This window comes from Mus musculus, chromosome 9 (genome assembly GCF_000001635.26).
Source record: "Mus musculus strain C57BL/6J chromosome 9, GRCm38.p6 C57BL/6J".
NCBI classification, from domain to species: domain Eukaryota; kingdom Metazoa; phylum Chordata; class Mammalia; order Rodentia; family Muridae; genus Mus; species Mus musculus.
In genome coordinates, this window is record NC_000075.6 from 106764499 (window position 1) to 106789569 (window position 25071).

The following is a 25071-nucleotide window of genomic DNA, read 5'->3' on the forward strand; positions in this document are numbered from 1 at the left end:
TGGACAGGTTATCCTCTGGCTAAGAGATGGGTCTATTTCTCTTACCGTGAGCCCAGCAGGAATTAGACAAGAGTCTCACTTGGGTTGTTTCTGAAAGGCTCTAGGCATGATCAGTGACATAAATAAACGGCATCCCACAAGCAGGCAGAGATTGAATTCATCAGCTTCCTTTCTTCTTTGTATAGATGTGACCCAGATCTGAGGAGTCTAAGGAGACTTATATAATTTGCCCAGATTGCAAATGTCACTATTATTTTATGCCCAAATTTATTCTAATCCAGGCTCTCCTTTCCTCTGAATTCATTCATATACTTGAACTTATTCTCCCCACCCCAAGCCCCCGCTCAGGCTAGATATATAAATCTATCCAATATGCCTAAAATACTGAAGAAACCAGTAACACTGATTATAAGATTTAAAAGAAAATGGAGGCTTTGCCTAACATTAACATAATGGCGAAGAGAGACGCTATTCTTTCATACTGACCCTGTACATCCTCTGAAGAAAAGTACTTACGCAGGATGGACAAAACCTGCTCCATATATTTTGGAAGTAAAAGGAGTTGCAGGGCCGGCAGTGATGGCTCACACCTCTAATCCCAGCACTGAGGGTGCAGAAGCAGGCAGATCTCTATGTAAGATGAGGCCAGCCTGGTCTACGAAGTGATTTCCAAGACAACCAGAGCTGTTACACAAAGGAACCCTGTCCTGGGGAAGGTGCTACAGGAAAACTCAGTTTTGAGAGAGCTGTGTGTAGGTCTGGGAATAATTCGGTAGACATAAGCACCTGATGCTAAGCCCAACAATAGCCTTGATCCCTGGGATTCACAACACAGAAACAGTTAACTCCACAGCTTTAATCCCAGCACTCGGGAGGCAGAGGCAGGCGGATTTCTGAGTTCGAGGCCAGCCTGGTCTACAGAGTGAGTTCCAGGACAGCCAGGGCTACACAGAGAAACCCTCTCTCAAAAAACCAAAAAAAAAAAAAAAGTTAATTACACAAGCTGTCTTTCAACCCACACTAGCAGGCACACATATATACTTGTGTATGCACACATTAAATAAAGAAAAAATGTGTAATTTTAAAAAAAATCTTTTCAAGGAGCCATTCATTGCTGGGCATTGTGGTGTATACCATTAATCACAGTGCTCTCAGGAGGCAGAGGAGGTGGACCTCTGTGAGTTCTGGTCTACATAGTGAGTTCATCTAAATGAGACCCTGGAGGGGGCAGGGGCAGGGATAAGAGGGGTTACCAAAGATGAAAGCATAGCTTCTGCATATAGCTACAATATAGAAAGTCATGGGAATCCTACCTCAATCCACTTAGAGAATACAGAGATAAGGCCAAACTTGACTGGGCCAATTAAGAAGAATGACATTCACAATAGTTCACAAAAGACACCGTCAAAGAGCAAAAGCTAAATAATTTGAGAAAATATTTTAAGAAAATGGGTAGCTGGTAGCTAGGGCAAAGTGCCTGCCTAACCCATACAAGGCTCTGGGTTCTGTCCTCAGCATCACATAAATCTAGGCATAGTGGCACACTCCTGCATTCTCACACTTTGAAGAGGGAAGATGATCAGAAATTCCAGGTCACCATCAGCATCTCAGAGAGTCCCAGACCAGCCTGCCCCATGTGAGATCCTCTCAGAAAAGTAAAAACCAAAAAGCTTGATACTAACTATAAACCTGCTCAAAACTCTGAGTCCCTTTCCTGGGTGGTGGGGAGGGAACATGGCTAGGGAAGTTGTAGGAAAATCTACTACTGCTGTTTTGCTAAACAGACATTTATTATATTTATATCCACCGAAAAGTACTGCACTTAGGCTTTGCAGTGGGCCTTACTTATACAGAGGCCTATACTTGGCCAAAACCCAAGAAAAAGTGACTGTTGAATGTTCAGCCATAAATAAAATACCTCTGTCTCTCTCTCCAAAGCTCAGGGGATATCAAAGAAGATGAAACAGAAATCATTAGGAACTGGAGAAGTGTGCCTTGTTGACCTGACCTTATATTCACGAAGTCAAGTAGCTGTGTGGCCAACTCCGTAAGATGGGGCCTACCAACATTCCATCAGGGATAAGGAGGGACCCACGAGGCCCCACCCTTACTCAGGAGCTATCAGTGGAGGCAGTTAATGGTTGCTAGGAAAGGGAAGATCATTGTCTTCAGTAATTGAGTTATCCATGCGCCACTAAGTAACCCCTAATTAAAGCTCGGGTAAGCAACCGTAAGCCCAGTGGGTCACAAAAAAACAAAAGAAACTCAAACCCATGAAACTAGGAGAGAAGTTGTTAGAAAGAAGAGAGAGAGTCAGCAGCAGGAGTTGGGGAGGTAGAAGAGAGGGTATGAGGTGGATATGATCAAAATGCATTCTATAGATGTGTTAAACTGCCAAAGAATACATTTAAAAAAGGGAGACCTGTGGAGAGCAAGTCAGCACTTGTCACACAAGCACCAGAGACTTAGGTGTGATCCCTAGCACTCATGTAAATAAGTCAGGTGCAGCAGCACACACCTGTAACCCCAGCATGGGGAGGTGGATATAGAAGAGTCCCCAGAGACTGACTGGCAGCTAATCTAGCCAAACATCAGGCTCAAAGTTTCATTAAGAAACTGTCTCAACAATTAAGATGAAAAAGCAACTGAGGGCTGGAGAGATGGCTCAGCGCTTAAGAGCACTGACTGCTCTTCCAAAGGTCCTGAGTTCAAATCCCAGCAACCACATGGTGGCTCACAACCATCCATAATGAGATCTGGCGCCCTCTTCTGGAGTGTCTGAAGACAGTTACAGTGTACTTACATGTAATAAATAAATAATTTATTTTTTAAAAAAAGAAAGAAAAGAAAAAGCAACTGAGAGAGACACCCAATGTCAGCCTCCAGCAGAAGCACAGACAGCCCCGCACACATTAACACACACATGAACACATGTAACACATACATCTACACATACAAAGAATAGAGGGTTAAGTGGCTGACAGTTATTTTTGAGAAAAAATGACAAAAAGGAAGAGCAAAAGGCTAACAATTTATTCAGTCCAAAGCCAAAGCCCTTTTTGTACAAAGATCCTGTGCCAGGCACTGGGAAGTAGGCAGGTACATGCTTCAGAGATGAAAATGCAGATGTAGAACAAGAAGCAAAGAGTCTATGTTCCCAAAGCAGAAACAATCAACAAAAATGTCATTTTGGGGCCACTAAAGCAGCCAGCATCATTTTAATAAATACCAAATCACATCTAATCATAACACAAAATCATATCCTTAATAGAAAAATGAAAAACAATACTATTGCCCCACTAGGGAATTTATAACTCAGTCTCTTCCCTCTCACACTAAACACCTGTCCAAATATACTCACACTCTCATCTGGTCCCCGAGGTACCCAAAGTCACACATTCATCCTAATACAGGTAAAACATCATCTGAAGGGCATGGTGGCACATCCTTAGGAGTCTAAGGCAAGGGGAACAAGTTTGAGTCCAGCCTAGACTACATTGCAAGATCCTATCTTTTCAAAACGGTGGGCAGAGGGCTCTTTGGTACAGTCCTTGACCTTCAAAGCCCCCAGATTCAAGCCCTAGCCCAGGGTAGTGACATCTGGTTGTGAGTGCTGATACATGCCTATAATTCAAGTATGTGGGAGGCTGAGGCAGAGGGATGAGCAGCCTAGACTGCACAGACACTTTCTCAAACAAAACAGCATCAACACAAAAAGAGTGCCCTGAACCTAGTTCTGACTCATTAGTGTTCACTAGGTCAACCTACAATCAGGAGCGACTGTATGTAGGACAGCAGAGTTAGAGTGAACTGCAGGGCGAGAGACAGTGAGTAAAGGCACCACTGGCCACCATGCCTGAAGACCTGAGTTTGATCCCTCAAAACCCAAACAGTAGAAGAAAAGAACCAAGTCTTAAGTTGTCTTTTGACTTGCACACATGCACACACATATACACAATGTCACACAATATAATTGTTTTGTTTTTTTTTTAAGTCAAGAGGAGAAGTGAAACACTAGACACAACTTAAAAAAAAACTTCCAGGCCTACTCTGGAACAAGAGACTTAATGAGATATAATCCCTCCTCACTCAGTCAGCAGACAGTCATTAAACAAGTATACATTTTCCCAGCACTTTCTAAAATAAAAATATCTATTCAAAAATTAGAAGGGGTATGAAGGATGGAGAAAGGGCAGGATGGCAAGCTAATGGATCCTCCCACTCACCGCAGCACAGAAGCGTGAGGATGTACCTCATGGTTACATAGCGGTGAGGCTGAGCAAAGGCTAATTCAATGGTGATAGTGAACGAGTATTACAATGCCATCTTCTGGCTTCTGCGGGCACAAAGCAAGCACATGGTGCACAAACATACATACAAGTAAATACTCACATGCATAAAGTAAAATAATTAAAAGCAGAACAATAACTTGACCCATCAACAAATTAAAACACTTGTTAGTTAGATCAGAACTCCATGAGGCAATACTCTCCAGAAATGAACACCCTTTCAGATACAACCAAAGATGTGCTAGGCAGCTCTTTTTTTGTTGTTTTTTTCTTTTTCTTCTGTTTTTTTCGAGGCAGGGTTTCTCTGTATAGCCCTGGCTGTCCTGGAACTCACTCTGTAGACCAGGCTGGCCTCGAACTCAGAAATCTGCCTGCCTCTGCCTCCCAAGTGCTGGGATTAAAGGCGTGAGCCACCACGCCCAGCGCTAGGCAGCTCTTAATCTAATCAACTGAAGGCTAAAATTAACCATAAAGACAGGGAAAAGGTTATCAAACAGGAATCTGGAATAACCAGTCAGCCTTCCAACTAATCTGAGTTTTAAGTATTTACTTACCTACCTATACTGCGTAAAACAAGAGGCAAACTACAGTAGCCCCACAGTGAGTGATGCATGCACCTTGCTGCCTAACAGCAAATGCAAGGTATCTCTCATACAGGTCTTAAGCCTTCCTCAGACGAAACCTTGCTGAATGACCAACTCATAATCCCAAAGTACAAACAAGAAAAAGCAAACAGGAACACAAATTAGGGTAAGACCCTTACAATCTACTGATAACAAAGCTGTGTTAAGGGTTAAAGTTCTGTAAACTACAGAACTATCTCAAAGGATACAAAAACAAAAACCCCACACACATTCAAAATTCAAAACACAGGAGCTGGAGAGATGGCTCAGGGGGCAAGAACACGGACTGCTCTTCCAGAGGTCCTGAGTTCAAATCCCAGCAACCACATGGTGGCTCACAACCACCCGTAGTGAGATCTGAAGCCCTCTTCTGGTGGGTCTGAAGACAGCTACAGCGTACTCACGTATAATAATAAATCTTTAAAAAAAAAAATCAAAACACAGGGGGCTCAGAAAAATAGCTTAGTCACGGGAGCTTCCCTACCACATGCAAGGATGTAGGTTCAATCCTCACTAAATAAAAAATAGAGGAAGTGGTGAAAAATAAAAGGTATATTCAAGAGGGGGGTGGCAATGCTGTTCCCTTTTCTCTTTTGAAACTGGGTTTCTTGGTGTATCGTTGTCTGCCTGGAACTCACTCTGTAGAGTAGAGATCTGCCTGCTCTGTCTCCCGAGCACTGGGATTAGAGGTGTGTGGTGCTTCCACCACTACCCAGGCTGGCTACTGTTTCTACAAACAATTTTAAAGATTGTAAGCAAAATTAATTTGCTTAAGTGTAAATTTAGCTCATTCTGGTACATGACCTTAGGCAAATTGCTTAAATCTCGGTTTTACAATCTCATATGTAAAACAGGCATTCCCCTTCCAGACCTCCCTCTCTCCCTGCCTCCCTCACTTCCATCCTCCCCACCCATCTCCAACTGAGTTTTAGCCGCCCAGGCTGACCTTGAGCTCACAGGGTAGGCAAGGATCCTAAACTACTTCTGCAGGCTCTCTCTTATCTAAGACCTTCCTCTGCGGGGATTATAGATGTGTATAACCACTCCCAGCTTTTACCTTCCAGGTTTCTTAGATAAAGTCAACAGCTGAGGATGTGGCTCTCAGTAGGTGGAGTGTTTGCCTAGCATGCACAAAGCCTTAGGTCTGAGCCCAAACACTGTATAAATTAGACATGGTGCACACTCCTCTCCTGACTACACTTGGGCAGGTTGGAGGTATAAGGATGAGAACTTAAAGGTCAGTGGGTAAGGCGAATGCGTGCGGCACAAGTGCGAGGACCTCCAACCCCCAGTGCTCATGTGAAAAGCCAGGAGAGATGGTGCACATCTGTAATCTCAGCAGTGAAATCTCAGGTGGAAAGGTGGGGGGAGGGGTAGTCTAACGCTAGCTGGCCAGTCAAGTCTAGCATATCTGTGATCTCCAGGTTCAGTGAGAGGATCCATCTCCTAAAATAATGAAATAATGTGGAAAGTAAATAAGGAAGTTACCCAACATCAACTTCTGGCCTCCATATATACCCATACAATGGCATGCACACACTTGAACCAAAACACAACACTACACACACACACATACACAGAGGTGGGGGGAAAGACACTAAGTAAACAAATAAATAAGAAAATGGAGAACAAATCACCATTGTACTAGTCTAAGAAGCTACTTGGCTTAGCCTTACACGGTAAGGTTGTGGTATAGTAACAGAACACGTCCAATCTTGCACACACAGACCCCATGTTCAATCCCAAGATCTTCTAAATCGGAAAATGAAAAGGAACAAAAAAGTTTATTGGAGGAAATGTAGGTGAAATAAGAAGGAGAACAGAATCTAAGGCCAAGACTGGGAGGCTGAAGCAGGAAGTGGGGCTCAAAGCCAGCTGGAGCTAAAAACAAACAAACAAAACCATTCTTGAAAACAGGGGGTAGTCAGGCAGTGGCAGGGCCCACACCTTTAATCCTAGCATTTGGAAGGCAGAGGCTGGCAGTTTTCTGAATTCAAGACCAGCCTGGTCTACAGAGTGAGTTCCAGGACAACCAGGGCAACACAGAGAAACCCTGTCTCAAAAAAACCAAAAAGAAAATAGAAAAAGAAAACCAGGGGATGGAGGAGGTGAGAGCTGAAAATGGTGGTTCACACCTCCAACCCCAAGAAACTAATGCAGAGGCATTGGAGGCTGAAGGCCTGGCTCAGCCATATAGGGAGTTCAAGGCTTCCTGTGCTAAATGGGACTTTGTCTCAAAAAGGCGGAGCCGGAGCCAGAAGGCAGCTAAAGTATCAAACAGCATCCTTGCTAGGTCTCTGTAACTAGGGCAGACACAGTATCCCTATCATTTCTGGGAGTGACACCAGATTTCACATATACCTCAACTTTTAACCTCTAAAAAGGTAGTACTCCTACCACAGGGCATGAGCTCTTTGGTGTCAGAGACCTGAATTAATGACACCCTTTCCTGTAGCATAGTACCTTTCTTCTCATATGTACAAATGAATAATGAAACCTACAACCCCAGACTGTGAGAACTCACACAGCGCATGACTCAGCAACATAATACAAAATGCAATGACCTAGCACAACACAAACAACTACAGGGCTGTGTCACTCAGGAAAACACACATTATAAACTGGGCATCAGCTCACTTGAGAGTCCCGTGGAGGTGACAGCTTAGTCCACACCATGTTGGTTTTCTCAGGATAACCAATGTCCCAGTTCAGGATAACCTGCTTTTATTTCCATTATATGGATGACAATCTAAGGCATGTGCTGTCTAATTACTAAACAAGCAAAATTTGTTTCAAGGCTCACCTCTAACAATAGCTAAGATACAGTTTTACCCAAAAGTTTCAAAATTGGCTTAAAAATGAGAAAAAAGGAATTCTTCTCAGACAAACCTAGATAAACCAATTCTACAAAGATTGAATAAAACACTGTAGGGAAAAGAAGAAGTTGGAGGCATCCAGAATAATCTATACATAGGCTACTGGAATGTATCAATTGCATCTGAAACCATTAGAACCAAAGACACCAACACGATTAGATTTAAGATATCTAAAACAGAAATAATTCTTATGCCAAGCCAAGGGAAGTTTACAGAAGCAGCAAAAATTAAATGCTTTGTCTACATTAAGAGTCAAGATTACTCATGACAGATTAGCAAAGTAAAGAAATAAGCATCAACTTAGACAATTTAGAAACTGTAAATGTGAAAGAGTCACACTTTTCAACTGAATAGATTATTTTGTTGGTGATGGCTACTATTCAGGCTGGTTTCTTATAAGGAGTAACTGCCTGTGTGTACTTGTATAAGGAATGACTTATACCTGAGCTTGATTCCTTGAAGCCAAGAATCTGTATAAAGGTAGAAGAGAACCAAGTCCACAAAGTTTTTCTTCTTCATACCTGTACTGTGATATGTGTATTATTTGTATGTGCAGATACACACACACACACACACAACATAAACACACACACACACACAACATATACACATACTTTTTTTTTTAAATTCAATAAAAAAGAAAGAAATTTGGTCTGGTACATTCAATTACATTAATCAGTGACTCCTACTTCATCCTAACCTGAGCAGGCAAGACAAAGCTAGTGAGGTACACCAAGAAAACTACCAGTATCTAAAACAAATCACTCTGCCCAAAAGGTATTAACCTGGTTAGGAAAAGCATAATCAAACAAGTCCTTCTACATGAATGGAGGGAAGTGCATGAATGAAAGGCATCCACAAAGTAAGCCACCTTTATCTCTGGTTGAGAATCTTACCTTAAAAAAGCTAATATTATCTTCTCTATTCGTTTGTTAGATGACTTCAGTCCTAGTGCTAGGAAAGTAGAGAGGAGCAAGATGATAATAGAAAACTAGCCACGGGGCTAAAGAAAGAGCTCAGAGTCCTCGTCCCCACCCCCCACACACTCCAGAGCTACAGAGAAAGATCCTATCTCCTATCTCCAGTGAGAGAGTGAGCGAGCGCGAGCGCGAGGAGGGGAGGTCATTAGATCTCTTTGTCCCTCTTTCCAGTATGTCCATAGTGAACAAATTGCCTTCTTTTTCCTTTTACTAAAAAAGCCAACAAACACGCAAACACAAACAAACAAAACAAAAAACCCTATGGGGCTGGAGAGATGGTTCAGAGGCTGAGGACCCTCAGGTGTGGTCCCCAACACCCATATGATGGCACACAGCCACCTGTAAACAGGGGATCCAATGCCCTCTTCTGGCACCAAAAGCACATGTAATTTTTTTTTTTTATCTAAAAAAGAAAAAAGGCCAGGCAGAGTAAGTAGTGCACATAGCTAATGTGCATTTAATCCCTGCACTGGGAGGCAGAGGTGGACAAACCTTTCTGAATTAAAAGCTGGCCTGTTCTACATAGCTAATTTCAGGTTAGTCAGAGGTAAATAACAAAACCCTGTCTCAAAAACAAAACATTTTGTGTTTTTATGGGTTTCATGTATGTATTCCTGAAATCATTTGTGGTTTTTCATATATATGTGTACATACATATACATATCTTTTCTTATTGGATGTTTGTTTGCCTGTCTGTTTGCTTTCTAGAGAGAGAGAAAAGGTGTGAAGCTGGGTGATAAGGAGGTGAGAGAGATCTAGGAGGAGTCAGGAGAAGGGATGCCATAATCAGAATGTGTTGTATAAAATTATTTTCAATTAAAACTTTTTTTAAACCGGGCGTGGTGGCGCACACCTTTAATCCCAGCACTTGGGAGGCAGAGGCAGGCAGATTTCTGAGTTCCAGGCCAGCCTGGTCTACAGAGTGAGTTCCAGGACAGCCAGGGCTACACAGAGAAACCCTGTCTCGGAAAACCATTAAAAGAAATTAAAACGTAAATGAATAACATAACAACAACATAAAATCGACATTTTATCTTTATACTGATATGCTTTATTTATGAAACCAAGTCATCAGTGAACAAATCCTCTCTGACTAAAATTTAGCTAGACTCCATCTTTATAAGCAGCACCCTTTGTCTTAGGCTGTGCCTGTGCTTGCTTTTATTCATACCCACATGCAGTGATCAACTACGGTTGGCATATGCCAACAAGGTTCACTGGTCATTCTTACAGAAGCCATTCTTAGTCAATGCTGTCCTGGGGGTTATAGTCTCCAAGTAAAAGAAAGTGTTCATCATTCAAGTTACAAAGCTTCTAAATTGCCCGCACTAATATAGTATAGCTTTATGTAAGTATTCCTGTAGGTATGTAAAGAAAAGGCAATTCCAGAAGAATTTAATATTCAGGAATTAAACTACTTGGATTGTTTACTACATGGATCAATACAGTAATTTTATGAACTGTCTGTAAGCAGTTCCTACTAATTCCCTCCTTCATCAATTCTAGTAAGTCAATAATTCATATAAAGCATATCAGTATAAAGATAAAATGTCGATTTTATGTTGTTATTATGTTACTCATTTACGTTTTAATTTTTTTTAATTGTTTTTCGAGACAGGGTTTCTCTGTGTAGCCCTGGCTGTCCTGGAACTCACTCTGTAGACCAGGCTGGCCTTGAACTCAGAAATCTGCCTGCCTCTGCCTCCCAAGTGCTGGGATTAAAGGCATGTGCCACCACGCCCGGCTTAAAAAAATTTTTAATTGAAAATGATTTTATACAACACATTCTGATTATGGCATCCCTTCTATAAGCCTCAATTATTCTTTCGTTTTTCCTATAGAATAATAACCAACCACAACACCACCTAACCACATGAACAGTTTTTCCAATCAGTACTCAAGAAGTTATTATCACCACCTGTAATCCCAGTAATTGGGAGGTAGAGACAAGAAAATGGGAAGTTTAAGACTAAAGCTACACAGTGAGTTGGAGAGCAGCCTCAGATACATCCCCTGTCTCAGAAGGGCAAATTAGAAAGGCACAGTGAGCCGGGCGTGGTGGCGCAGGCCTTTAACCCCAGCACTTGGGAGGCAGAGGCAGGTGGATTTCTGAGTTCGAGGCCAGCCTGGTCTACAGAGTGAGTTCCAGGATAGCCAAGGCTACACAGAGGAACCCTGTCTCGAAACCAAAACAAAAAAACAAACAAACAAACAAACAAAAAACAGCACAGTGGCTGGCATACACCTTTAACTTTACTGCTTGGGAAGAAAAGTCAGAGATCTCTGTAAGTTCAAGGCCAGTAAGGTCTACACAGAAAGACCATGTCTAAATAAATAATCAAAAAAGTAAATAAATAACCTCAAAATCTTCTGTCTCTCTGCCCACCTCTCCTCTTTCATTTACTCAAATACACACTAAAACTTAAGTACACCTAAATGTTAAATATATATAATGTATATAACTAGAGCACGATACCAAGCATAGTGGATCATGCTTATAACTTCTATCCTCAAAAGCAGAGGCAAGCCCATCATTTCAAGTTCGAAGCCAACCTAGTCTACAAAGTGAGGTCCAAGTCAGCCAGAATTATATAGCAAAACTGCTTTAAAAAGAAAAAATTTGGACATTTTTGTACTGAGGGGTATAAAAGGGAGTCTTGGTACTCATGGATTTAATGTCAGTCTAGTTCAGGAAACAATTCAATACTATATCTATTAAATGCTTAAAATAAGTGACAGAACCCATGTGCACCAGAGGTCAGTGAAAGAAGCAAGAGAATCTGATGTTTAGATACTGGTTAGTGCTCCTGGAAGAGAGAGACTTTGAGACAACCTCTAAAGCAGGGCAGAACTAAATTATACAACTGATGGGAAGAGAAGGAAATACCAGGTAGGAACCAAAGCTTAGATCTGAAAAGTGCTAAAAATACAAAGTGATAGGTTTTCTGGAATGGAAGACAAACATTAAACATCTATTATTAACTAGCAATGGCTGACACTAATAATATACAGTGCATGCTGGCCAGAGAGTGACGAGGGAGGTGCCATGGATGGCCAGCCAACTGGTGCTGATATGAGAACATGTGCTTCAAAAGTACAGCACTGACAGAAAAAAGTAAGGTTCTTCTATCAACTGACAGGATAGAGAAATAAAATATAGACTATCTACAGAAAACATAGTATTATTTGAGAATGAGAAGAATGAATTGTCAGGCATCATGGTGGTTCATGCCTGTAATTCCAGCATTTGACTAACCAGTCCAGGTAACATGGTGAATATCCAGGACAACCTAACATTAGAGTGAAGCCTTATCTCAAAAAACAAAAACAAGCCAGGCGGTGGTGGCACAAGCCTTTAACCCCAGCACTTGGGAGGCAGAGGCAGGTGGATTTCTGAGTTCGAGGCCAGCCTGGTCTACAGAGTGAGTTCCAGGACAGCCAGGGCTATACAGAGAAACCCTGACTCGAAAAACCAAAAAACAAAACACAAAAACAAACCACAAAAGCACCCATTAGACAATCCATTTATGTATGATACTCAGACTATTCAGTGATGAGGGATGACCTAGAAATGACACCAAATACTTCATGACTGCTCATGACGGTGGAGACTAACGGAGAAGAGTAACAGAGGGCACGACAACACATTCTGATTGTGTATTATCCTGGGTAGTGGGTAAGGAACCTGAGGTTTGCCTTGAACAAAGACTGGCAGCACATACGCACTTAGTACCACCTTCCTGCCTATGGCACTGGCAGGCTTAACAACTATGCCGTTGAGCCCTTAAGCAGTGTACATAGCTATATACACAAAATCTTCCCCTCAGCCCTTTTGTTTCAGAAGGATCTCAAACAAGCAAGTAGCTTCATATAAATTTTCAATTTAAAAGAAAAAACACTCGGAAAAAGAAAAAGAAAAAAGAAAAGAAAAAACAAACAAGAACCTCTGGTGGCTGCATTAAGGCAGAGAAATTAAATTAGGAGAAAGCTGTTGTGGCCATCTGAGCACAGTGATGAGATCTTGAACTACAACGGCAAAGAGAAAGGCAAAAACAGCATCACAGAGTAAGGAAGCAAAACCTCAATGGCCAGTGGAGCCCTACAATGGCAGTCTTGCTCATCAATAAGTCCCAGCATCCATGTCCCTGGCATATATCAAAGGTCCCATGGATATTCAACAATTATCTTCCACTGTCTCCTCACAAAACCAGAATGGAGGCAATATTATTGTCATTCCATAGAAATGGAATCTAGAGGTTAAAGAGGTTATGTGATTTGCCCAAATACACACAGATAAGGAAGAGTAGAATGTAATTCTGACAGATTTCCAATTCCAAAGAACAAGCTTTTATCTGTGACCCTGGCTTCCAACGTGAACAGCAGGATGGCAACAGGATTGCTAACACTGAAATGACAAAACAACTAAAATATAGGCTGGGGTCAGAGGCTTGGGTGTTTTCACTGTGTTTTGGTATTTGGAGCCTTAAATGCGGGGGAAATTCAGGAGGATGTGTGATGAGAAGAGGATAGTCAGAGGTGAGCTGACCGGGAGTGAAGAACAAGAGTCTACAGAGTCACAGAGGGAAGGAAACAATGAGCCCAGAGCAGCTTTCAAGAAAGCCATCAGCAAGGTATGCTCAAAGGGGTCAAATTCTAGAGCAGCGCATGTATATTCAATGGGAGAGTCACTGGAACTGCAGAGAATGGCAGCACTTAGGGCTGGGGTTCCAACAGCTGAAGCCTGTTTCTAAGCGTGTCAGAATCTGGGGCTCACAGAAAACAGATCCCAAATCTACTAATAACTAATGGTATGTTTTGAATGTCTGTGTCCCTCAACCCTCAAGGTTTTTATAGAATTTTTTTTCATTATCTGTCTGTATATATAAATGCCTACATGAATTTATGTGCACCCCTGCATGCAGGGCTTGAAGACGCCAGAGGACATCAGAGTCTCTAGAATTGGACTCACAGAAGGTTGTGGAACCTGAACCCATGTCCTCTGCAAGAGTAGTGAGCACTCGTAACTGCTGAGCCTTCTTGCCAGTCCCAACCCTCATGTTTTTACACAGTTTTTAACACCTTTAAATGTATCTGGAGATGGGACATTTGGGAAGTAATTCAACCACAAATACACAAGCCTCCCTTAAACAGAGGCTTACAGTAGAAGAAACACCAAGAGGAACTGGGTAAATCCAGGCCTCAGAAGCTGCCCCGCCACCTGGCCTGAGGTCAGCAGCAGTTTCCAGACTTCCTCAGCAACAGTTTCTGACTTCTTCAGCAAACGTTAGGGAATGTCCCTTGAGATGGAGCCAATGATAGAGGTTACCATCTCTCCCCAGAATTCTAATGTGCTTTAAATAGGGCTTAGGGCTCATTTGGGCGTCTCCATCTCGGAATGGGAGAACCCAACATGCTGGACTTCTACAGAATAAAATACTCCTTGCTTTTATATACTATTTAAATGAGTCCAGAGTATCACTCTTCAGAGAATCATGGACTCTTACATTTGGGGACTCTTGTCCGGGATTCTCTGGAGACCCTCTGACCCAAATAGTGAAGTGTTTTTTCCAACCAATAAGTCCAGGCTCCCAGTTGTCTTTTGTCTTGTCCATATCTGTGTTTCTCTTTCAGGCTTAATCTGGAGGCTGAGAGGGATAAGGTGGACTCATGATTTTGTCACCCAGGAAGAAGCAGGAAAACTTGCTAGTTCTCATCTGGATTGTGAACTGGCTGTGGGTCCATGGGCCTCCCATGCACAGGGAGGAAGGCCATCTGAAACAGCCTTTCATTTTGTTTTTGATCTCCAGGGAACGTCCTTCTGTATCTGTCTCTGTGTGTTCTGTTTGTGCTTTTTGTCCTCTAGTAGAAACTTTTTCTTTAGAATGGGACAGTCACAAAGCATCCCACTGAGTGCCGAACCATTTTAAGGACTTTTGCCAAGTCCCAGAAGACTCCGGTCTGGTTGTTCATCCCCAAAAATTAACCATCTTTTACAGGCGTAAATGGCCCACCTATAAAGTAGGATGGCCTGAGGGGAGACTTTCCACCCCATCATTTACAGAGTGAAGGTTTAGGTTATGGGGCCTGGGTCCATATATCACTAAGTGGCAATACCTGGTCGAGAAGCCCCCTGTTTTGTTATTACCTCGCCACTCCCCACCCTTCTTTCTCTAAAGGAGAGTCAGCCTCCACCCTCTGCCTTGCTCCTGCTTTATTCCTTCCCCTTTTCTGTCCCCGCTCCTTATGTTCCTAATTATGCCACCTTTGCCCCCTACCCCTGCCCAGCCAGCACAGGCAGAGGAAGGAGCAGCCCCTAACTCGTCCACCTGCTGTCCAGAGGGCCAACTCTACTACAGCCTTCCACCTCTGGGCTACAGGACCCTCCAGATGCTCAGGGGAGACACTTCATGACATATGTGCCATTTGCCAATAATGGTCTTTACAATTGGAAGTTGCAAAACTCCCTATTTTTAGAAAGACTATCAGCTCTCACAGGTTTTCTTGATTCAACCATGCTGACTCACCTGCCAACCCCGGATGACTGTTAGCAAGTCCAGGCCCTCTTCACGACAGAAAGGACCCTGGGAGCTGCCTGGAAATTTGATCTGGGAGCAAATGGGCTGCCCACCCAAGCCCAGGCTGATATCAATGCAGCCTTTCCTTTGACTTGACCCAACAGGGATTTTGACACTGCTGAAGGTAAGGAGAGGCCCTGGGTTTACTGCCAGATTCTGATGGGGGGGCCTCCAAGAGATCACCAGACAGCCCACAAATTTATATAAGGTGAGCCAGGCGATTCAGAGAAATAATGGGAGCCCCCAAGAATATCTAGAAAGACTTTTTGAAGCCTATAGGACCTACACTCCTTTTGACCCAGAAGCCAGAGAGCACCAGTCAGCTGTAAACATGGCTTTTGTTAACCAAGCTGCCCCTGACTTCCGTTGGAAGCTTCAGCCACTGAATGGCTTGTGGCCTGCCTCTGGCACCCAAAAGCCAGTCTCTGCCTCTGAATGGGAAGATCTGGAGAGAGGCTTCAGGAGCACGCAGGTGCCCACTGAGCTGGAGTTGCAGGCAGTTGGGAGTCACAGGACATGTATGCTGGAAATTGCCTGCAACTCTAGCTCTGAGGGATCTGACACCATCTTCTGACCTCAGTGAACACCTGCATTCATGTATACATACACGCTAATATGAATTTTACCTTAATTTATGTCTGAGACTGGTGGTACTGGCTTTTAATCCCAGAGCCCTTAGAAAGCAGAGGCAAGTGGATCTCTGTGAGTCTGAGGTCAGCTGACCAACATAAAGAATTCCAGGCCAAGACCAACGTGTGGATACTTCATTCCTCCTTAGAATAGGGAACAAAATACCCATGAAAGGAGTTACAGAGACAAAGTTTGGAGCTAAAACGAAAGGATGGACTATCCAGAGACCACCCCATCTGGGGATCCATCTCATAATCAGCCACCAAATCCAGACACTATTGCATATGCCAGCAAGATTTTGCTGAAGGGACCCTGATATAGCTGTCTCGTATGAGGCTATACCAGTGCCTGGCCAATACAGAAGTGGATGCTCACGGTCATCTATAAGATGGAACACAGGGCCCCCAATGGAGAAGCTAGAGAAAGCACCCAAGGAGCTGAAGGGGTCTGCAACCCTATAGGTGGAACAACAATATGAACTAACCAGTACCCCCAGAGCTCGTGTCTCTAGCTGCATATGTAGCAGAAGATGGCCTAGTCGGCCATCATGAGGCCCCTTGGTATTGCAAACTTTTTATGTCCCAGTACAGGGGAACTCCTAGGCCAAGAAGTGGGAGTGGGTGGGTAGGGGAACAGGGCGGGGGAAGGGTATAGAGAACTTTCGGGATAGCACTTGAAATGAAATAAAGAAAATATTTAAAAAAAAAAAAAAGAAGAAGAATTCCAGGCCAGCCAGAGATACACTGTGAGCCCCTGTCTCAAGAGACAAAATGAATAGAAATAATTAAAAATAAAATAAAATAAAAGAATCTACTTCATCTCTTTTTATTTTCTTCTTTGTAAAGAGGGATATGTTTGCCTCTAGGTTATTGGGAGAAGATAAAGTAAATGCATAAAATAAATGCATAAAAATTGTTTCCCAGCACTTGGGAGGCAGAGGCAGGGGATTTCTGAGTTCCAGGCCAGTCTGGTCTACAAAGTGAGTTCCAAGACAGCCAGGATAGCCTGTCTCGAAACCCTCCCCTCCCCTCCAAAAATATTTATTTATTTATTTATTTATTTATTTGGGGGCTGGGGAGATGGCTCAGTGGTTATGAGCACTAAGTGCTCTTCTGAAAGGTCCTGAGTTCAAATCCTGGCAACCACATGATAGCTCACAACCATCTATAATGAGATCTAATGCCCTCCTCTGGGATGTCTGAAGTCAGCTACAGTGTACTTATATACAATAAATAAATAAACAAATAAATCTTTGGGCTGGAATGAGAAGGGCTGGAGAGAGAAGAAAAAGTGTCTGAAGACAGTTACAGTGTACTTATATATAATATGTAAATAAATCTTTAAAAAAGTCTTGCTTGGTATGTTTTGGTTTGGGTTCCAGCAGGCCATCAAGTTCAGTGTCATGTAACCCTTACCAGCTAAGCCATCTCACTAACCCCATAAAAAAGTAAAGTGTAACAGATATAGTAGTCTGTGCTTATTATCTTAGAAAGTAGGAGGCTAAGGCCAGAGGATTCCCAGCATAGTCTTGGCTACAGAATAAAACTGTCTCAGAAAGACATACAGCAGACAAAAAGGACATATATATGAGCTATACTTAATACGCGAGCAAGGATTTTCATAACTACCCTAATTACAGTAATTTTTTCAAGCTTTCTTTTGTTGCAGTCTGGTACCTGCATGAGAACAGTAACTGCATTATTGAAGTTTCAATAATCTTATTAACACTCAGCTTTCAGAAAGATTTCTATATGACTTGATAAGCCATGAAAATTAATTCACAATAGTTCCTTTGGTTCTTCAAGACAGAGCTTCTCTGTGTAGCCCTGGCTGTCCTGGAAAACTCTATGTAGACCAGGCTGGCCTCAAACTCAGAGATCCACCTTCCTCTGCTGGGATTACAGTCATGCCAGCAAAATCACAGTAATTTAAATGATATGTTATTTTAGTACCAAGAGCCAAGAAAGTATCTTGTAGTGAGACATGCTTTCAATCTCAAAATTGGGAAAACCTTTGGAAGACAGAGGTAGGCAGATCAAGAGTTCATTCAAGGCCAGCCTGGTTTACATGTCAAGTTCCCCAGCTAGCCAAGGCTACATACATACAATGCTGTCCTGTCTCAAAAAAAATCAAACACACACACACACACAGGGTGATGGTGGTACACGCCTTTAATTCTAGTACTTGGGAGGCAGAGGCAGGAGAATCTCTCTGAGTTCCAGGCCTGCTTGGTCTATAGAGCAAGTTCCAGAACAGCCAAAGTTACAAAGAGAAATCCTGTCTCAAAAAGGAGAGGCAGGGCAGGGGGAGGAAAGAGAGACTGTAAGCATGGGTCAGCTGGTAAAGTCCCTGCACTAAGCCTGAGGATCTGTGGCCGACTCCTAGAACACTGGTGGATCATGGGAGCAAAAAGAAAATCAACCCAAGCCCTTGAGCTGTCCTCTCATCTCCACACATGTGCCATGACATGTTTGCTTGCACACAGTGGGTAGGTAGGTAAATAGAATGCTTTTATTTTTAATAATCAAGAGAATATAGATACAACATATTTCTGTACCTTCTAGGTAAACAAATCAGAACGCAGAGTATCTAGAAACAGAATCTATCCATTTCACTACTGGGCTGAACAGAGTGGAACAAATCGTTCCAAAGCCTCTGAATTCAAATTCCCTAAGAAAGCTTAGTGAAATAATCTTATTTCCCCAGTAAAGTGGCTATCAATCTATCAAGGCCTCCAGAAAGTCCACCAGAGCTAGCAGAAGTCACAACATCCTACTACTGAGTTCATTTCCCATTCACGAATAGGTGGCAGCTTGGCTACAGCAGTTTGGATATGGTGGGACAAACTGAATAGTCACTTTCTACACACACACACACACACACACACACACACACACACACACACACACACAGAGGAGGCAAAATGCCTAAGCAATAAATAGCCCTGGAAGATCTAGACAGCAGCAAGGAGAAACTGCCACATTTGCTACCATAGACATGTAAGATCCAAAAAGAGCAAGTAACAGTCCCTAGACTCAAACACATGAACACAGTCAGGTTTGGTAGCACATGCCAGTATTCCCAACACTTGGAGGACTGAGACAGAACACGCAAGCTCAAATCAAGCCCGCACTACACAGCAAGACCCTGCACTAAAGAAAAGGATCTGGAATAAACACTGCTTCCACAGCAAGTAAGGCTGCTCAGTAACCTAGAACATGAGAGCAGAGGCTTCAGTGTCAGGGCAGGTCACATGTGACCAAGGTCAGGACCTTCATCATCACTAGTACACCAAGTGACTTCAAATCACCCATAAGCACAGGTCATTTAATTGCTCACTCAACAGACTTTGCCAAGCAGCTTTTCTGTGCCAGTAATGGTAAGGTCCTAGGATATAAAGTTTAAAACAACAAAACAAAACTGGGTGTTGTGATATTCATGTAATCCCAGCACTAAAAGGCTGAGGGAAGAGAATCACAAGTTCTCTACAAGTTCTTCACTGACCTCCACGTGTGGGCACACACATAAGCACATACACAGTAAATACATATAGACATGCATACACACATGCATAAACATTTTTAAAAAGGGAATAAATTAAAAACCCTGTCCTTGGGCTAGAGAGATCAGTAGTTAAGACCACCTGCTGCTCCTGCAGAGGATCCAGGTTTGATTCCCAGTACCCACACCAGGTGGCTCACAACCACCTGTAACTCCACTTCCAGTGGACCCTCTTCTGGCCTCTGAGGGCACCAGGTATAAATGCAGTACACACAAATATATACAAATATACACACATATACATAAAATTTTAAAACATATTAAATCTCTTTTTCAAGTCCTATCTCTGTGTAGTGTGAAATAGGGGGCAGCTCGGCAGCACTTGTCTGGACCTGGTGGGACAAACTGAAACCTCACTTTTTTACACATGAAGTTTAATTTTGTGGTTATGGAAAACATGCAAAAATATCAAAACTGAGCAGTTCAGTGTGATTGCTAGAAGTACCCCCAAACTGCAATGCATACTCAAAGAGAGATAGCCATCCAAGGAAAGCTTTCATTAGCAACCGATGTAGGGGGAAAATAACAAATCAAAACAAAAATAAGGCTGGGGATGAGGATCAATGGTAGAGCACTTGTCCTCCACACAGAGAGCCTGAGTTCAATCCCTCGGGAAGGTTGGGGCATATGCAGGGAGAGAAGATGTCTGCATTCTTGACTCAAGCCTTAAAGTTGGCCACACACTAAAAAAAGCTCTGTGGTATTCAGAGTTCATGACAACATAAAACATTTCAGCATTTCTACAATATTAGACCAATGGTATAAATAACTTCATAATCACAAAATTCAAATTCCCCAATAAAGTCTGGTCAAATACTCTTACTTTCTGAATATGGTAACAATGAGTTCAGTTAGGCCTCTAACAAGTCTGTCAGTCAGTCTCGAAACCACTTACAACTTTGTTATAACTTGGCCTCAAGTATCAGGGTAATTACAGTAGAAGAGAAACTAAGAGATATGAGAGGCCAAGTCGAATATATATATATAAATGTTGAATCAGACATGCCAGATGATCACAGGATTTTCAAGCCAGTAAAACATTTACTCTTAACTGGAATTGAAAACCACTCGCAAATGAAAGAATGATTCCTCTAAGGTAAGACTTCAAAGGATTTGGGGTTCACTTATCTCAAATCACTCTGGTCATTCCTTAATTTTCCCCTTGAATATTAACGGAATTTTGAAAACTGAGTCAGGAAAACTGAGCTGGGCACTGGTGTCACCCACCTTTAGTCCCAGCACTTGGAGGCAGAGGCATCTCAGGAATAGTCAGAGCTACACACAGAAGCCATCCCAAAAGACAGACAGAAAAACAAACAAATCTGAATAACTGACTAACAAAGTGTAACCTTTGGCCCATCAAAGGCAGGTCGGCAGGTCGAAGGGTTGGGGAGATGGCTCAGTGGTTAAGAGTACATACTGTTCTTGCAGAGGACCCAAGTCAGATTTCCAGCACCCACATCAGGCAGCTCACAATTGCCTATAACTCCAGCTCCATATGATCTGATACCCCTCTGTCCTTCTAAACACACACACACACACACACACACACACACACACACACACACACACACACGAAATGACTGTTAGGTGTGTTAAAACAAATCTACAAAAACCATGTCTGAACAGAGTGCTAAATTTTAAGTTTAGCATGCCAAGAGGTTTCCTTCTGGCTTCTCCAAAGAAATTGCCAGGGGAAAAACTAGAAGTGCTAATAATGACCTTGAGCTCTGTGTGCTCCTACTTGCCAGTACTAGAAAAAGACAGTCTCACCCATTCCTCCCACCTGAGCACCAGCAGATGCACACTGCACAGCTTGCCTTCACCCGACCAGATAACCTCATTGCTACACAACACCTAGCTACATTTTACTATCATTACTTAGAATAGCAGCTCCTGAGTCCAGGTGCAGAGGCTGACACCTACAACTGAGCATTTAAGAAGCTGAAGTAGTGAAATGCTGCAAGTTCAAAGCTAATGTAGGCATAAGGTAATAGATCACCAGTTTATGCATAAACGACTTGCAGAGTGCGAACTTGTAACCACAACAATGGAAGGCTGAAGAAGAGGAGGAGGAGTTCAAGGCCAGGCTGGAGTCTGGACAACATATTGACTTCTACAACAACATGAGCTACAGTTTGAGATCCTGTCTCAAAAAACAAATGCAGAGCTGGGCATTGCAGCACATGTCTTTAAGCCCAGCACTTGAAGACAGAGGCAAGTAGATTTCTGTGAATTTGAGGCCACCTTGTTATAGATAGTGAATTCCAAGCCTGTCTCAAAAAGGAGTTTTAAAAAGAACTACAGGCTGGATGGATGGCTCAGCAGTTAGGAGTACTGCTCTTGAAGGGGACCTGAACCCACTTCACAATTCACAACTGCCTGTAACTCTAGCTCCCGGAAGATTAACACCTCTAGCCTCCACACACACCCTCACATGCATACATGTCCATATCCACATATGTGCAAATTTAAAATAATAATGGGCCAGGCGTGGTGGCGCACACCTTTGATCCCAGGCAGAGGCAGGCGAATTTCTGAATTCAAGGCCAGCCTGGTCTACAAAGTGAGTTCCAGGAGAGCCAGGGCTATACAGAGAAACCCTGTATAACCATATATAAAACCATAAATAAATAAATAAATAAATAAATAAATAAATAAATAAATAAATAAATAAATAAATAAAATAATAATAATAATGGTAATAAAATCTTTTTTTTTTTTTTGAGACAGGATTTCTCTATGTAACAAACAGCCCTGGCTGTTCTGGAACTCACTTTGTAGACTAGGGGGGCCTCAAATTCACAGAGATTGTGGGGCAGTGGTAGCGCAAGCCTTTAATTCCAGCACTTGGGAGGCAGAGTCAGGTGGATTTCTGAGTTCAAGGCCAGCCTGGTCTACAGAGTGAGTTCCAGGACAGCCAGGGCTACACAGAGAAACCCTGTGTACCACCATGGCCTGGCAATTAATAATTTAAGAAATTATTCTTAAATTTAAGGGAAAAAACCCCTAGAATTAGAACTAGCAGTACAGGACTGGAGAGATGGCTCACCGGTGAAGAGCACTGACTGCTCTTCCAGTGGTCCTGAGTTCAATTCCCAGCAGCCACATGGTGGCTCACAACCATCATAATACCCTCTTTTTGTGTGTCTGAAGACAGCTACAGTGTACTCATATAAATAAATTAAATAAATCTTTAAAAAGAAGAAGGAGGAGGAGGAGGAGGAGAACAACAACAACAACAACAACTATCAGTACAGGCACACAAAGAACTACTTATTTCACTTCTCACTTGACAATACTAGCTTGCAACTAGGTAATAAATACATCCTATACACTCAAGATAAATTCAGATGGTGCACTGATCCTGATATGGCTTTGTTCATATAGCTTTCCCTTTAATATATATAAAGAACCAACTTCTGCCTGCAAAGTGCATGCAGAGCTCTGGTGTGTGGCTATAAGAATCAGAGCTGGAGTTTACACACTGCCTCTAGAACAGAATCACTCAACACAATTAATATTTGTAGTGAAGATAAAATCCTGTGAGAGCAAGGATGCTGAGATGATAACGACAAAGATTTAGCAGATTCAATGTAATCACTTCATGGCAGTAAGAGATAATGAAACTTCATGAATTTAGGGGTCTAAAGAGCTTTGAGCAGCAGAAATTATAAAGATTTTTTTTCACATCCTCCTCTATAGTTACATATATTAAAATATACCAAAAAAAAAAAAGTTAGTGAAGCCTTTTACATTAGTTTGGGCTTAGAAGAATTGTACTGAAAGCTCCAAGAATTACAACATACTATGGGGTCTAGGTTTGTGGATCATTACAAACAATAGCCACAGTGCTAAAAACAAAATATGAGTCACAATTCAAAAAAGAGGGCAAAGGGGGAAAAAATGAACAGAGAAAAGCTTTAAAGTCAAATACCATTAAGAAATTTGTTACTTAAATGACTGCCGGCGACAGCCACCACACTGACTTTGGAGTAAGAAGGAAAGGTCCACACTGTCCTCTCCTCTAGAACAAATTCATTAAGCCCCCCCAAATACCCATTCCAGCTTCAAAGTCCAGGCATCAACAGTCAGCCACATCCGCCAGCAAGAGCAGTAATCTAACAGATCTGAGTCACACACTCCCCCGCAGTAAGAGGTCATTCTCTAGCAGGAAGCCCACTCTGCAAAGTGCTCTTGTTCTACTCCCAGACAGCCACCATGACCCACATAAAGCCAATTCTTCGACCCCAGAAGCTGCCGGCCATCTTCTCCCTCCCTCCCCAGCTCGCATCGGCCTTTTCCTAACCCAATGCAGCTAACACTACTCCTGTGACAAGTTTCCTACCTGAGAACCACTCTTAACTCGGATACATCTTAGCCGTGAAGGATCCATCTAGCTCCTAGCTCAACTCTTTTGTGCCCAACTAAGCTCGTGCCTTTCCAGGAACTACTCACCAATTACCTCAGAGAAGCTAAACTCTCCATGCCTCTTCTCCCCAAACCCGACTCAGCCTAACAAATTCTCAGACGGCCCGAGGGAGTTCAGAGACCCACACCTATGTCCACTAGGGACCAAGCCACAGGGGTCCCTAAAATTCGAACCACAATCCCTCTCCCTCAAACCACGGCACGGTTTGCCGGTGTTATAATATAACATCAGGAGCGCATAGCCACTGTAGTTCAGTCTCGGTAATTACGACTGCCTTCCTTGACAACGAAATCCCAAAATATCAAGCCACTGAAGTCCCGGGTGGATGCCAAGACCCCCTCCAAGCCTACAGTCACTGGAGTTTCCCAGGTCGGACGCAGCTCCCCCCAAGGCCCAAGCCGCCAGGAGTAGCTTGCTACCCCAGGCTGCTGCACGCCGGGGACTCTGGCCGCGTCCCCATTGTTGCGGGTCCCAGCGGCCCCGGCAGGGAGTAAGGGGACCGCAGGGGCTCTCACCTCCCGTGCCACGGATCCGGGCCGCACCGGACCGGGCTGGGCCGTAGGACCTCGCGTTCTGCCGCACCCTCTTGGACAGTGTCTGCGGCGGCGGGAGCCGGAGAAGCGGCTGAGGCGGGAAGCAGCCAGCCAGGCCCGGGCGCCGCAGGCTGGCTCTGGCCGAGGGTCGGTCTTCTCCGGCGGCGGCGCTCTCAGCCTCCGCTCGCGGTCCGCGCCAGAAAGCTTCCCCCTCCCGGCCCTCTCACCCGGCCACCCGGGCGGGAACACAAGCCACCCGCAGCAAAGTTCCGCTGTGAGTCCTGTTGTTCTTTCCCAGGGAAAGACACTAAACGGCGATTCTTGGGTGAGTAAGGTGTATTTACTACAGAGGACCTTTTCATGAATAAGTGAGACTAAAAAAATAAAATAAGAAATAAAACAAAATCGAAAACAAAAACAATCCCATGCTAGAACCTGCCTGGAACTGGTAGAGCCAACTGAATGGATTTTACTAACTACCAAAAACACACACTTATCAGTACAAATGAGCCTGAGCTCCTACACTTCTCAATTTGGTATTACGTCAAAACATACCGGGAACGAGATAGTGC

The 25071-nt window shown here is 43.2% G+C and overlaps 1 protein-coding gene across 1 annotated transcript in view; it reads right to left on the bottom strand.

Annotated features, from left to right (window-relative positions):
- The window catches only part of Rad54l2 (RAD54 like 2 (S. cerevisiae)), a 101134-nt gene extending 76419 nt beyond the window's left edge, over positions 1–24715 (bottom strand). The window contains exon 1 of the mRNA NM_030730.2: positions 24482–24715. The gene's annotated coding sequence lies outside the window, so the exon portion shown is untranslated. The remainder of the gene's footprint in view (positions 1–24481) is intronic.
- Positions 24716–25071: the final 356 nt, after the last annotated feature.